Below are 17,414 nucleotides of genomic sequence, written 5' to 3'. Positions count from 1 at the left end.
CTCGGAACTGATTCACATCTACACACCCTCCCGAACTCTCCAATCCTCCTCCGCCAACCAGCTCTTTGCCCCATCTGCCAACTTAACTACCATGGGGTCAAGAGCTTTCAGCCGATCTGCCCCCCGCCTTTGGAACTCTCTCCCACCAGACATTTGCACTTCTGACTCTGTTTCCACCTTTAAATCCCGCCTGAAAACGCACCTATTCAGAGTGGCATACTCTGTCTCACACTAACTATGCAATCATGTTCTTGCTTATTTGTTGCACTGATGCATTTTATAGTCACATTCATATTTATTTCTTTATCTTTGCACTAAAATTTACCTGATTTTTATTGTTTGATGTACTGTTGTCGTGTTTTATGTGCCTTTTAAGGTGTCCTTGAGTGCTTTGAAAGGCGCCTTTAAATAGAATGCATAATTATTATTATTATTATTATTATTACTGGTGTGGAGGAGTGGTGTATTACCCCCATCTGAAAACATGGATTAATAGGGGTCAGTGATAAATAAGGGTTGGCAAGATGAGCAATTCAAAAATATCCTTAAAAATTGTCTTAAAAGCAGCGTCCAGGTGACTTAGAAGCTAAAATATCAGACTGACGTGGGACTTAAAAAGTCCACCTGGAAAAAAAAGTTTTGTCTGGTTCTTTGAAGCGACAAACATAGAGGTAGTGGTAAATTTGGTGGCATGTAAATAAAGTGAGGAAATATGTAATACAAGTAAAATTCAATAATTAAATATCATAAAACAATTGAGTCAAATCTTCAGTTCTCTTTGATGTATGCCTCTTTATGATATTGTGCAATCATCCTATCAACCTCACAAAAACAAATTAAAAATATAAATTAAAATATATTCTGTATTTGGGTCAGTGATAAATAAGGGTTTGGCAAGATGAGCAATTAAAAAATATCTTTAAAAAATAGTTTTAAAAGCAGCATCAGGTTTGTTAAAATGTGTGTTTGGAGTTTTTGGTGATTTTATAAAATTTGAAATGACATTTGCACCTTTTTTAAAAAACAGGAGTAAGACTTAATGCTCCTGAAAATGTCAAATGGTGCAAAAGAATGATAAATATTCAATATTTTATCCACCTACAGTGTATTTAAGTGTGCTTAATGTACAAATAATTAGTGTTTTTAAGCAAGTTTAATTATTTGGTACATCGTTTTTATGGTTACACCACATAGACATTTTTGCCATAAACCTAAAATATATTCTCTCAAAATGGATTAAAAGCAGAAATATGATGCTGGGTCCACAAAAAGAATGTGTGCAAGTTATTCATACGTTTATTTTCACATTTTAACCATTTTAAATTTGACTAAACCACATGGACACAAAAAACGTCATTGACCCAAATGCAGTGGTCGAAGCAGTAGTCAGATATTTTACTTAGGTAAAAATATTAAGAGTAAAAGTCCTGCATGAAAAATCGTTCTTAAGCAAAATTATATGCAAATGTTAGCAGCAAATGTCCCGACCTAAAACACACTTATTCTGATTGGCATATTCTGTCTTGCGCTGGTTACGTAATCACATACATGTTTATCTACTGTACTATTAAACTCCGTTTCCAATCTTTGCTGATTTTATTGTGTTTGATTCACTGTTGTTTGTTTTTATTTGTTTCTTGTAAAGTGTCCTTGAGTGTTTTGAAAGGCTCCCATGAATAAAATGTAATATCATTATTATTACTATTATTATTATTATTGATAAATGTGGTTAAAGGTTGGTGTCTGTGGAGGCTGTTGAGCATGCAACATACAGTGTGGATGCTTTTTAACCCTCACATACAGTACTGCTTGTATCGTGACTCATCATAATACTTCCTCGTAATTAGTCTCTATACCAAACTTCAGAACCACAAATCATTCATAAATACCTCATCATTTTTGCATCAGAGCAAAACTACTCAAATTGCAAGAAAGTAAGGACAAATAATATTTTAAAGGCTAACAGCCAGTTATTTGTTTAGTATCACCCTGGGATTTTCACTTGTTTGTCTTAAACATCTGTCTGTGAAGCTGGTGAATGTCAGACACATAAAGGGGAAAGACCCTAAGGATAACTAAAAGGGAAAGATTCAAGACTTGAGGACAGATTTTTGTGGCGTGGGAATTCAAGTATACAGTGTTGAACCACCTGTGTGTGTAACAATTTCACCAGATTAGTGATATTTACCGCTGCTTAATAATTAGTAGCATTTGATGTTCATTTCCGACTACATTTGTGTACTTCTGATAAAGATAATCCAGTGACCATGATGTTTTTGTGAAGAGCGTCCTTGTGTACTTGCTGAAACCCAGTTTTATTTATTCATGTCACGTGAATCAATAAATAACTGTTTTTTAAAGTTAATCAGTTAATTTCCTTGTTGTTTTCACTGTATAAAAGCTCGTTACTCCACAGTTTTGCAGAACATTCAGTGGAGAGATTCAACTTTGCTGAAGCAGGTGAGATTTACAGGTTATATCCATCCTACTGAGCAGCTTTTCATGAGATGTTATGATATTATGTCTTCATTTGAAGTTGGTGAGGAGTCCAGTGTAAGTCTTTTCTGTCATTGATGTTTCTTCTCTGTTTCATTTGTCCTGCAGCCGTCCAACACATCACAATGAGGATCGTTCTTCTTCTCTGTGCTGCCTTCGTTCTGAGGGTTGCAACAGGTGAGACTAACCACTACTCTAATAATGTACTGTCACACTGTTACAAAGACCAAAAGGTAACCTTTAGACGTCATGGGTGCTCACTCTTTCACTTACTCTGGCTATCATTACAAAATACACTGATGGAATAAAACATGGGAGATGTTAAAATATGTTTTAAACTACTAGTAAATGTTAATGGGGCACAATGTCTTTACTGGTCGTGATGATGTTGTTTTTAATGTTTCTCCAGTTGTGCTGCGTCTATACAAACAACTTTCTCATACTTCAGCCATAATGGCAGTAGAGCTAGTTTGGTATTTGAACTTGTTTCTGAAAAGAAAGAAAGATCTCTCCAATGATTTCTGTAGCTGTTGTTTTATTGATACTCTATACAACAAGTTTTAATGCCTCAAGAAACAGTGTAGAAATGTCATATTGTTGTGCTGTAGGCTCTAACATCCAGGTAAGCAGATACAGAAAATGGATGGATGATTGTCTATCAATGAGACTAAAGATTAAAATGTGTTCTGCAAAAGCTAGTAGATAAAAAGCTACTTATATTACATGTTGTTAATTCTAGCTTATTCTTATTCCACTGCAGAGCCAATTAAGTCAAAGTTGGCTGTGCAGCCGAGCATGACTCAAGGTAAGAGAGAAAATCTTGGATGGCAGATAAAAGCCTCACACTTCAATTCCTCAAATTTGAAATCATGACAAATGAAACAGGATGTGATGAGTGTCTTTGTAGATTGTACTTAATGATGCAGAAGTGCCACTGAGCAAAGATTCATAATCTCTACACAGGGAATTATTTTTTACAATGAAGTAAATGAATTGGTTTGTTTTCTAGAGGCGATGCCAGGACCATTGTTGACCAAGGCGGCTGAAAGAAAGACCAAAGACCAGCCACTTCCTGTGATGGAGGCAGGAGTGGGGACAATGGGTGACATGAGGTTAAGTGGGGAAGGTTGTTTTTCTGATTGGTACCGATATGGATCCAGATGTTTCAAAGTCTTCACCACACCAAAGACCTGGATCGATGCAGAGGTAGACCCTGACACAGAGCGTTGTTAAATCCACATCTCATTGTATTTGATCTACAGTACTTCTACCTAAATACTCACTTGAATAGGGGTGAAGCACTCAGAAAGTCATAGAGCATTGATATCAAATCAAGTCATTAAGAGCTCTTCATCTCTTCATTTACAGAAACATTGTTTGTATTTTGGTGCCAACCTCGCCTCCGTCCACAACCCGGGGGAACATGATTTACTCCAGGGAATGGCGTCACAGACAGATTACAACAGAGCCTGGATCGGTGGCTCAGATGCTGTTGAGGTGAGAAAGATTAATCCAGTTTAGAGAGACTGATCTGTTGTTGTTCTTAGTCACATCTGTCAATCATGTCTTTATTTCAAAAAGCAAAATGTTGAGTAATTTAATTTTTAATAGTTTAAATCTTTGAGATGTTTAACACAGACAATTTTACACCATAATTTAGATTTATGTAATTATTTTTTCTTAACAGACCTACACGTGGTTATGGAGTGACGGATCCATATTTTATTACTCTAACTGGTATGGTAGCAATCCAGATAACTGGTATGAGGAGGAAAAATGCATGGAAATTGACTTTAGAGGTACAGTATCAGTGATGTCTTTTTAAAAATGATTTCACACTTTGCAGATTAAGGACTAATCACATCAGTTTAAACCTATTTCTAAAATACTAATTAGGAAAAAATTGCATTTCTCTCTTGTTTCCTTTTTAGGGTGGAATGATCGCAATTGTGAAGATAGTCTTCCCTTCATCTGTGGAACAAGACCAGATCGACAACTTTAACTCATTTAATCAAAGTGTGTTAGGTGTGTGTGTGGTCTTCTACAGTCTGCACAGGATCACACGTTTATAACCTTTGTAGATCAGATGAAACTCTATCAGAACCAATGATAACATTTCTGTAATCTGCATTTGGAAAATAAAGCTTTTCCTCTTACGTCAAGAGTCAAGTCTTGTTTAACTTCAATTTTCTGTTTTATGACACGGTTAAACATGAGGTCAGTTAGTTAAATGTGCCGATATCCATATGAGGTGTTAGTTACAGAATGGTACAATCACTTTCACTTTTATGCTTCACAATTGGATTTAGAGGAATGTTAGTTGCCAGACACTTTGTGAGCTAAGATATGTGACCCATTAAGTCAAACACTCTTCCCCTTCTTCTTTCATTACAACTCAAATATGCTTTTTACAATATCTACCCATAGGTTCAAGACGGGAGGCTCTTTAAGAAACCACCTTCTTGTAATTACTGTTTTGCTTCCTACCATGAGAATTATTTAGTAAATATATGTCTCTGATATCCAGCTCCTTTGATATGTTTCCTAGAAAGAGATACAAGTTAATTCAATTTCAAATCCTAATATAGCCTCTTCTTAGTGGCAGCTTGAACATCATGTAAAATGGGACATGAATAAAGGATGTGTGTGTTCTTCCATTAAGTGACCAGCATTGGTTCTGAAGTCCCTGTTATGTTGATTTTATTTTGGGGCGTTATGAAAAACAGTTTTTCCAGCAATGTCTCTCCAACTTTGTGAGTTTGTAGTACTAGTTTGAATATGACTGGGACATCTGAGCAAAGGCCGGGTGGTTTGTAGGAGTTTGTCATCTTCCAGTTGGATCGTTTGGCGCCCCGAACCACTTTTTAAAGCTTTTGTGCTGTGACTATGCTGCAGCTCCAGTTGACTTAGAAGCTAAAATCTGAGACTAAAGTGGGACTTAAAAAGTCCACCTGAAAAAAAAGTTTTGTCTGGTTCTTTGAAGTGACAAGCATAGAGGTAGTGGTAAATGTGGTGCCGTGTAAATAAAGCGAGGAAAAATGTAATACAAGTAAAATTCAGTAATTAAATATCATAAAACAATTGAGTTATATATTTAGTTCTCTTTGATGTATGCCTCTTTATGATATTTTGCAATGATCCTATCAACCTCACAAGTTTGATGTTGATTTTAAACTAATTAAAGATATACATTAAAATATATTCTGTATTTGGGTCAGTGATAAATAAGGGTTGGCAAGATGAGCAATTCAATAATATCTTTAAAATGTTTTAAAAGCAGCATCAGGTTTGTTAAAATGTGTGTTTGGAATTTTTGTTGGTTTTATGAAATTTGAAATGACATTTGCCTAATTGTTTTAGAAACAGTGGCGATTTTAGACCCTTTTAGTGGTGTTCAAACACCACTAAATTTTTTCCCCCTAAAAATGATTTTATACAGCTTAAATTATTTTGCGAGCCCATCTGTTAGTGATGGGACAAACAATTATGCTACAGGTTCAAATGGTTTTATTTTAACAGCTTTAATGAACTTTGGATAGTTCTGTCATTTATACTGTGTTTCCCTCAGGGTTCATTAACTATCTTTTTTGTCCTCTCTGTAGAAATCTGTGATTGTTTATTCTGAACCATTATTATTATACATTATAGTAGACAACTCTACTATGTATTAACATTTCTTGTTGTAATTTACATTATCCACTGAAATGAGTCATTTAGCAGAGCGGTTTGAACACTTGCAGGGTGTTGTATGTTACATTCTCATTAGGAGCTGAGCCCCTCTAATGGTCTGATCCTAGAATTGCCTTTGTTTTAAACCAAAAGTAAGACTGAATGCTCCTGAAAATGTCAAATGGTGTAACCACAAAAAAATGATAAATATGAAATATTTTATCCACCTTTAGTGTATTTAAGTGTACTTATACAAATTTGATTTGTTTTTTTGTTGTTGAAAATTTTACTTTGAACATGAAATAAAACTTGAAAACAGAAAATATGAAAAGAGAGAAATTAAAAATTAAAAACACAACAAACAATCAACACCAGCAGACAAATGAAGCTCAACACAATAAATGTTCAAAAAGAAGTGAGAAGAAGTCAAGACTTATCAAATCCCTCCCTTTCTCCCTGTTCAAGGAACCAACATGTCTGTCCCGCTTCCTTAAGAATACTACTACTAATAATGGTAATCATAGTAATAATAACAATAATAATAATAATATTAATATTAAACATGTTTTATACAACATTTACACCTATACGTATACATCTTCTATAGAAAAGGACAAAGACAATATCACCAAACAATGACAAAACACAACATAGACAGAAAAGGACCAAGTTGAAAAAGTAGATAATCATTAACACCCTCCTTTTAACACCTAAAATAATTACTTCATTAAAAAAAAAAAAAGATTTACATGATTAACATGATTCAACCAGAGTAAAAGTAATATTTAGATCATGCCAAACTAGTTGATATGGTGTTTAATTGAGTTTTTATGGTTACACCACTTAAACATTTATATTCTCTCAAAATGGATTAAAAGCAGAAATATGATGCTGGGTCCACAAAAAAGAATGTGTGCAAGTTATTCATACGTTTATTTTCACATTTTAACCATTTTAAATTTGACTAAACCACATGGACACTAAAAAAAACGTCATTGACCCAAATGCAGTGGTGGGAGCAGTAGTCAGATCTTCTACTTAGGTAAAAATATTTAGAGTAAAAGTCCTGCATGAAAAATCCTTCTTAAGCAAAATTATATGTGTATTAGCAGCAAATGTTATTCTGTCTTCACCTTTAAATCCCGACTGAAACCACACTTATTCTGATTGGCATATTCTGTCTCGCGCTGACCCAGCGGTTGGATACAAGCGGGGAGTTCCGGTCCTCTGAAATGACGCCAACGCGGAAGTAACTTAAAGCTGCATTCTATCAAAAGGCCACCAGGGGGCGACCGTTTTGGTGTCAAAAGGACTTCCGTCTCTATACAAGTCAATGGAGAATTCACCAACTTCTCACTTGATTTCTAACCTCAGTAAACGTTTTCATAATGTGTTTATGGTCTCAATCGCTAGTTTAAAGCCTTTTTCAATGCAGTATGATGTTCATTTGTGAAATTTTGGCCTCCCTGATTTTATATTTGACGATAAAGCAGGGTATGCATTAGGGCGTGGCTACGTCGTGATTGACAGGTTGATTGGTTCACAGGTTCAGGAGGGCGCCTCTTGCTCCTCCTGATGCCCATATAAGTAGAATCCGGGGTTTTTTTTTACCCAGCATGCACCGGAAATGTTCAAGATGGCGCTGCTCAGATCCGAAACTATTTGCTTCCAAGCAGCAGTCCACAAACCAATGGGTGACGTCACGGATGTTACTTCCATTTTCTATACAGTCTATGGTTGGATATTGGTTGCAACGTCAGACAACTAAAAACCAACGTTTAGACAACGTCTAAAACTGACGTCAGTTTCACATACAAATATCAACGTCAAGCTGACGTTGTTATTTAGTTGGTTTTAAATTGTGTTGGCAAGCAACCAATATCCAACGTCTAGTCAACCTCACCTCTTTACGTAAAATTTACATACAATTCTGACATTCAGTTAAATAACCAAAGCCCAACGTTGTTAAACCTTATATACACAACATTGTTGGATCTTGACGTCAAGCCAATTTTAAAAATCCATATCAAAATCCAATAGAAATCCAACGTTGGAGTACAACGTTGTTCTAATGCCACATTAAAGTCAGGTGTCAGCTGGGTGATTACGTAATCACATACATGTTTATCTACTGTACTATTGCACTTCTTTTGCAATCTTTGCTGATTTTATTGTGTTTGATTCACTGTTGTTTGTTTTTATTTGTTTCTTGTAAAGTGTCCTTGAGTGTTTTGAAAGGCTCCCATGAATAAAATGTAATATCATTATTATTATTATTATTGATAAATGTGGTTAATGGTTGGTGTCTGTGGAGGCTGTTGAGCATGCAACATACAGTGTGGATGCTTTTTAACCCTCACATACAGTACTGCTTGTATCGTGACTCATCATAATACTTCCTCGTAATTAGTCTCTATACCAAACTTCAGAACCACAAATCATTCATAAATACCTCATCATTTTTGCATCAGAGCAAAACCACTCAAATTGCAAGAAAGTAGGGACAAATAATATTAAGGCTAACAGCCAGTTATTTGTTTAGTATCACCCTGGGATTTTCAATTGTTTGTCTTTCACATCTGTTTATGAAGCTGGTGAATGTCAGACACGTAAAGGGGAAAGACCCTAAGGATAACTAAAAGGGAAAGATTCAAGACTTGAGGACAGATTTTTGTGGCGTGGGAATTCAAGTATACAGTGTTGAACCACCTGTGTGTGTAACAATTTCACCAGATTAGTGATATTTACCGCTGCTTAATAATTAGTAGCATTTGATGTTCATTTCCGACTACATTTGTGTACTTCTGATAAAGATAATCCAGTGACCATGATGTTTTTGTGAAGAGCGTCCTTGTGTACTTGCTGAAACCCAGTTTTATTTATTCATGTCACGTGAATCAATAAATAACTGTTTTTTAAAGTTAATCAGTTAATTTCCTTGTTGTTTTCACTGTATAAAAGCTTGTTACTCACAGTTTTGCAGAACATTCAGTGGAGAGATTCAACTTTGCTGAAGCAGGTGAGAGTTACAGGTTATATTCATCTTACTGAGCAGCTTTTCATGAGATGTTACGATATTATGTCTTCATTTGAAGTTGGTGAGGAGTCCAGTGTAAGTCATTTCTGTCATTGATGTTTCTTCTCTGTTACTTTTCTGATTATTACATTTGTCCTGCAGCCGTCCAACACATCACAATGAGGATCGTTCTTCTTCTCTGTGCTGCCTTCGTTCTGAGGGTTGCAACAGGTGAGACTAACCACTACTCTAATAATGTCATATTGTTGTGCTGTAGGCTCTAACATCCAGGTAAGCAGATACAGAAAATGGATGGATGATTGTCTATCAGTGAGACTAAAGATTAAAATGTGATCTGCAAAAGCTAGTAGACAAAAAAGCTACTTATATTACATGTTGTTAATTCTAGCTTATTCTTATTCCACTGCAGAGCCAATTAAGGCAAAGTTGGCTGTGCAGCCGAGCATGACTCAAGGTAAGAGAGAAGATCTTGGATGGCAGATAAAAGCCTCACACTTCAATTCCTCAAATTTGAAATCATGACAAATGAAACAGGATGTGATGAGTGTCTTTGTAGATTGTACTTAATGATGCAGAAGTGCCACTGAGCAAAGATTCATAATCTCTACACAGGGAATTATTTTTTACAATGAAGTAAATGAATTGGTTTGTTTTCTAGAGGCGATGCCAGGACCATTGTTGACCAAGGCGGCTGAAAGAAAGACCAAAGACCAGCCACTTCCTGTGATGGAGGCAGGAGTGGGGACAATGGGTGACATGAGGTTAAGTGGGGAAGGTTGTTTTTCTGATTGGTACCGATATGGATCCAGATGTTTCAAAGTCTTCACCACACCAAAGACCTGGATCGATGCAGAGGTAGACCCTGACACAGAGCGTTGTTAAATCCACATCTCATTGTATTTGATCTACAGTACTTCTACCTAAATACTCACTTGAATAGGGGTGAAGCACTCAGAAAGTCATAGAGCATTGATATCAAATCAAGTCATTAAGAGCTCTTCATCTCTTCATTTACAGAAACATTGTTTGTATTTTGGTGCCAACCTCGCCTCCGTCCACAACCCGGGGGAACGTGATTTACTCCAGGGAATGGCGTCACAGACAGGTTACTACAGAGTCTGGGTCGGTGGCTCAGATGCTGTTGAGGTGAGAAAGATTAATCCAGTTTAGAGAGACTGATCTGTTGTTGTTCTTAGTCACATCTGTCAATCATGTCTTTATTTCAAAAAGCAAAATGTCGAGTAATTTAATTTTTAATAGTTTAAATCTTTGAGATGTTTAACACAGACAATTTTACACCATAATTTAGATTTATGTAATTATTTTTTCTTAACAGAACTCTATGTGGTTATGGAGTGACGGATCCATATTTTATTACTCTAACTGGGCCAGTGGTGAGCCGGATTACTTGTATGGGCATGGAAAATGCATGGAAATTGACTTTAAAGGTACAGTATCTGTGATGTCTTTTTTTTAAATTACTTCACACATTGCAGATTAAGGACTAATCTCATCAGTTTAAACCTATTTCTAACATACTAATCAGAAAAATCTCTCTCTTGTTTCCTTTTTAGGGTGGTATAATTACAATTGTGAAGATAGTCAACCCTTCATCTGTGGAACAAGACCAGATGGACCACTTTAACTCATTTAATCAAAGTGTGTTAGGTGTGTGTGTGGTCTTCTACAGTCAGCACAGGATCACACGTTTATAACCTTTGTAGATCAGATGAAACTCTATCAGAACCAATGATAACATTTCTGTAATCTGCATTTGGAAAATAAAGCTTTTCCTCTTACGTCAAGAGTCAAGTCTTGTTTAACTTCAATTTTCTGTTTTATGACACGGTTAAACATGAGGTCAGTTAGTTAAATTTGCCGATATCCATATGAGTTAGTTACAGAATGGTACAATCATTTTCACTTTTATGCTTCACAATTGGATTTAGAGGAATGTTAGTTGCCAGACACTTTGTGAGCTAAGATATGTGACCCATTAAGTCCAACACTCCTCCCCTTCTTCTTTGTTTTCCAACCCAAATATGCTTTTTACAATATCTACCCATAGGTTCAAGACGGGAGGCTCTTTAAGAAACCACCTTCTTGTAATTACCGTTTTGCTTCCTACCATGAGAATTATTTAGTAAATATATGTCTCTGATATCCAGCTCCTTTGATATGTTTCCTAGAAAGAGATACAAGTTAATTCAATTTCAAATCCTAATATAGCCTCTTCTTAGTGGCAGCTTGAACATCATGTAAAATGGGACATGAATAAAGGATGTGTGTGTTCTTCCATTAAGTGACCAGCATTGGTTCTGAAGTCCCTGTTATGTTGATTTTATTTTGGGGCGTTATGAAAAACAGTTTTTCCAGCAATGTCTCTCCAACTTTGTGAGTTTGTAGTACTAGTTTGAATATGACTGGGACATCTGAGCAAAGGCCGGGTGGTTTGTAGGAGTTTGTCATCTTCCAGTTGGATCGTTTGGCGCCCCGAACCACTTTTTAAAGCTTTTGTGCTGTGACTATGCTGCAGCTCCAGTTGACTTAGAAGCTAAAATCTGAGACTAAAGTGGGACTTAAAAAGTCCACCTGAAAAAAAAGTTTTGTCTGGTTCTTTGAAGTGACAAGCATAGAGGTAGTGGTAAATGTGGTGCCGTGTAAATAAAGCGAGGAAAAATGTAATACAAGTAAAATTCAGTAATTAAATATCATAAAACAATTGAGTTATATATTTAGTTCTCTTTGATGTATGCCTCTTTATGATATTTTGCAATGATCCTATCAACCTCACAAGTTTGATGTTGATTTTAAACTAATTAAAGATATACATTAAAATATATTCTGTATTTGGGTCAGTGATAAATAAGGGTTGGCAAGATGAGCAATTCAATAATATCTTTAAAATGTTTTAAAAGCAGCATCAGGTTTGTTAAAATGTGTGTTTGGAATTTTTGTTGGTTTTATGAAATTTGAAATGACATTTGCCTAATTGTTTTAGAAACAGTGGCGATTTTAGACCCTTTTAGTGGTGTTCAAACACCACTAAATTTTTTCCCCCTAAAAATGATTTTATACAGCTTAAATTATTTTGCGAGCCCATCTGTTAGTGATGGGACAAACAATTATGCTACAGGTTCAAATGGTTTTATTTTAACAGCTTTAATGAACTTTGGATAGTTCTGTCATTTATACTGTGTTTCCCTCAGGGTTCATTAACTATCTTTTTTGTCCTCTCTGTAGAAATCTGTGATTGTTTATTCTGAACCATTATTATTATACATTATAGTAGACAACTCTACTATGTATTAACATTTCTTGTTGTAATTTACATTATCCACTGAAATGAGTCATTTAGCAGAGCGGTTTGAACACTTGCAGGGTGTTGTATGTTACATTCTCATTAGGAGCTGAGCCCCTCTAATGGTCTGATCCTAGAATTGCCTTTGTTTTAAACCAAAAGTAAGACTGAATGCTCCTGAAAATGTCAAATGGTGTAACCACAAAAAAATGATAAATATGAAATATTTTATCCACCTTTAGTGTATTTAAGTGTACTTATACAAATTTGATTTGTTTTTTTGTTGTTGAAAATTTTACTTTGAACATGAAATAAAACTTGAAAACAGAAAATATGAAAAGAGAGAAAATGAAAATAAAAAACACAACAAACAATCAACACCAGCAGACAAATGAAGCTCAACACAATAAATGTTCAAAAAGAAGTGAGAAGAAGTCAAGACTTATCAAATCCCTCCCTTTCTCCCTGTTCAAGGAACCAACATGTCTGTCCCGCTTCCTTAAGAATACTACTACTAATAATGGTAATCATAGTAATAATAACAATAATAATAATAATATTAATATTAAACATGTTTTATACAACATTTACACCTATACGTATACATCTTCTATAGAAAAGGACAAAGACAATATCACCAAACAATGACAAAACACAACATAGACAGAAAAGGACCAAGTTGAAAAAGTAGATAATCATTAACACCCTCCTTTTAACACCTAAAATAATTACTTCATTAAAAAAAAAAAAAGATTTACATGATTAACATGATTCAACCAGAGTAAAAGTAATATTTAGATCATGCCAAACTAGTTGATATGGTGTTTAATTGAGTTTTTATGGTTACACCACTTAAACATTTATATTCTCTCAAAATGGATTAAAAGCAGAAATATGATGCTGGGTCCACAAAAAAGAATGTGTGCAAGTTATTCATACGTTTATTTTCACATTTTAACCATTTTAAATTTGACTAAACCACATGGACACTAAAAAAAACGTCATTGACCCAAATGCAGTGGTGGGAGCAGTAGTCAGATCTTCTACTTAGGTAAAAATATTTAGAGTAAAAGTCCTGCATGAAAAATCCTTCTTAAGCAAAATTATATGTGTATTAGCAGCAAATGTTATTCTGTCTTCACCTTTAAATCCCGACTGAAACCACACTTATTCTGATTGGCATATTCTGTCTCGCGCTGACCCAGCGGTTGGATACAAGCGGGGAGTTCCGGTCCTCTGAAATGACGCCAACGCGGAAGTAACTTAAAGCTGCATTCTATCAAAAGGCCACCAGGGGGCGACCGTTTTGGTGTCAAAAGGACTTCCGTCTCTATACAAGTCAATGGAGAATTCACCAACTTCTCACTTGATTTCTAACCTCAGTAAACGTTTTCATAATGTGTTTATGGTCTCAATCGCTAGTTTAAAGCCTTTTTCAATGCAGTATGATGTTCATTTGTGAAATTTTGGCCTCCCTGATTTTATATTTGACGATAAAGCAGGGTATGCATTAGGGCGTGGCTACGTCGTGATTGACAGGTTGATTGGTTCACAGGTTCAGGAGGGCGCCTCTTGCTCCTCCTGATGCCCATATAAGTAGAATCCGGGGTTTTTTTTTACCCAGCATGCACCGGAAATGTTCAAGATGGCGCTGCTCAGATCCGAAACTATTTGCTTCCAAGCAGCAGTCCACAAACCAATGGGTGACGTCACGGATGTTACTTCCATTTTCTATACAGTCTATGGTTGGATATTGGTTGCAACGTCAGACAACTAAAAACCAACGTTTAGACAACGTCTAAAACTGACGTCAGTTTCACATACAAATATCAACGTCAAGCTGACATTGTTATTTAGTTGGTTTTAAATTGTGTTGGCAAGCAACCAATATCCAACGTCTAGTCAACCTCACCTCTTTACGTAAAATTTACATAACATTCTGACATTCAGTTAAATAACCGAAGCCCAATGTTGTTACACGTTATATTCACAACATTGTTGGATCTTGACGTCAAGCCAATTTTTAAAATCCATATCAAAATCCAATAGAATAAAATAATAATAATAATAATAATAATAATAAAATGTGATATTATTATTATTATTATTATTGATAAATGTGGTTAAAGGTTGTGTCTGTGGAGGCTGTTGAGCATGCAACATACAGTGTGGATGCCTTTTAACCCTCACATACTGCTCGTATATCGTGACTCATCATAATACTTCCTCGTAATTAGTCTCTATACCAAACTTCAGAACCAAAAATCATTCATAAATACCTCATCATTTTTGCCTCAGAGCAAAACTATACAAATTGCAAGAAAGTAGGGACAAATAATATTTCAAAGGCTAACAGCCAGTTACCTACAATAATAATAATAATAATAATAATAATACATTTTATTTAAAGGCACCTTTCAGAGCACTCAAGGACACCTTTACAAGGCACATAAAACACAACAACATCAACATCAAACAATATAAATTAGGTAACATTTAGTGCAAAGATAAAGAATACATATGAATGTGACTCCAAAGTGCATTAGTACAATAAATACACTTGTTTTTTTGTTTAGTATCACCCTGGGATTTTCACTTGTTTGTCTTTCACATCTGTTTATGAAGCTGGTGAATGTCAGACACGTAAAGGGGAAAGACCCTAAGGATAACTAAAAGGGAAAGATTCAAGACTTGAGGACAGATTTTTGTGGCGTGGGAATTCAAGTATACAGTGTTGAACCACCTGTTTAATCCAGTTTAGAGAGACTTATCTGTTGTTTTTTTAGTCACATCTGTCAATCATGTCTTTATTTCAAAAAGCAAAATGTCGAGTAATTTAATTTTTAATAGTTTAAATCTTTGAGATGTTTAACACAGACAATTTTACACCATAATTTATATTTATGTAATTATTTTTTCTTAACAGCTCTTTACATGGTTATGGAGTGACGGATCCATGTTTTATTACTCTAACTGGTATGGTAGCAATCCGGATAACTAGTATGAGCAGGAAAAATGCATGGAAATTAACACTTATGGTACAGTATCTATAATGTCTATTTTTAATTACTTGATCACAACTTTGCAGATTAAGGACTAATCACATCAGTTTAAACCTATTTCTAACATACTAATTGAAAAAAATTGCATTTCTCTCTTGTTTCCTTTTTAGGGTGGAATGATCGCAATTGTGAAGATAGTCTTCCCTTCATCTGTGGAACAAGACCAGATGGACCACTTTAACTCATTTATTCAAAGTGTGTTAGGTGTGTGTGTGGTCTTCTACAGTCAGCACAGGATCACACGTTTATAACCTTTGTAGATCAGATGAAACTCTATCAGAACCAATGATAACATTTCTGTAATCTGCATTTGGAAAATAAAGTTTTTCCTCTTATGTCAAGAGTCGAGTTATGTTCTGTCAACGTCTCCTTTGGTCTTAATGCAGCATTTTGGATGTGATTAAAGAGAGCCGGGAAGTTGGAGTTTAGTCCAATGGTTCCCAACCTAGGGGTGGGGCCCCTCCAAAGGGTCAGCAGGTAAATGTGAGGGGTGGTGAGATGATTAATGGGAGAGGAAAGAAGAGCAAATCTGTTTTCAGTTTTTTTAACTTTTTCTCTAGTCTCGGATTTTTGCTGAAATATTGGATCATTTGAACATTTATTGAAATGAAACCATGTGAGATGTTTAGAGGGAAAAATCACTATTTGGTGGAGCTGTTAACAATTCACAGACATCTGAAATGTGAGCGTGACTACACACTGCTTTTTGTAAGAGGTCAAAAGACCAAAAGGTTGAAAACCACTGGTTTCATCTTTAACAATGTGTTGTTATTTAAAAGCTTGTTGTAGTATTCATTTTTGTCAAATCTTCATCTGAATAGTAACTAGTAAAACGTTTTTAAATGGGGTAGAAAGTAAAATATTTCCCTCTGAAATGTAGTGGAGTCCAGGATGTTGGATTAAATCCCTAAACTATAGGGAAAATTGTGTGGAAACTTTGACTGCAAAACAATACCTCCTGTTAGTTCAGTGAGTCAGAAACAAATGCAAACTCTGTGTTAGAGCTGCAGATGATGGGTTTACACCAAGATGAAATCTTGTAGTCACCATCTCAAAACAAAATGACAGCACATTTAGAGATGGTATTAAATGGAGCCACATATAATCAGGAATATATAAATGATTTTTAATAGTTTTGAAAGGATCCCATGAATAAAATGTAATATCATTATTATTATTATTATTATTATTATTATTATTATTATCATTGATAAATGTGGTTAAAGGTTGGTGTCTTTGGAGGCTGTTGAGCATGCAACATACAGTGTGGATGCTTTTTAACCCTCACATACTGCTCATATCGTGACTCATCATAATACTTCCTCGTGATTAGTCTCTATACCAAACTTCAGAACCACAAATCATTCATAAATACCTAATCAGTAGACTTGTAGTCAAGACCGCCTAAACCGAGACCAAGACACTACCAAGACCAGAGAGTATCAAGACCAAGACAAGACCAAGACCAAGACCAGTCGAGGTCGAGAACAAGACCAAGACCGAGACAGAAACCCCCCCCCCCCAAAAAAACCCAGTTACACCATATTTTGCATGAGTTGTAGAACATAAGCACCATACTGGGTTCAGCTGCTAAGTATAAATATTAGATTGTATTATTTCAACTACAGGCTTGGGGTGGGCAATATGGCAAAAATATCATATCACGATTTTTTTTATAATAAAATCACGATTCTTTTTTACATTGATTTTTGAGACTAATTTGCAAGTTTCTGAACAGTGCAACCAAACCATTTCCCTATGTAAAACATAGCCCTAAAAGAAAAAAGAAAACAGACAATTTAGGCCAAAGAACCTTTCTGAACAGATTTTAAATGACATAGTTTGTGCA

This window comes from Scomber scombrus, chromosome 16 (assembly GCF_963691925.1).
Source record: "Scomber scombrus chromosome 16, fScoSco1.1, whole genome shotgun sequence".
Classification (NCBI taxonomy): Eukaryota; Metazoa; Chordata; class Actinopteri; order Scombriformes; family Scombridae; genus Scomber; species Scomber scombrus.
The sequence above is the reverse complement of the archived record's forward strand: the minus strand, read 5'-3'. Positions refer to the sequence as shown.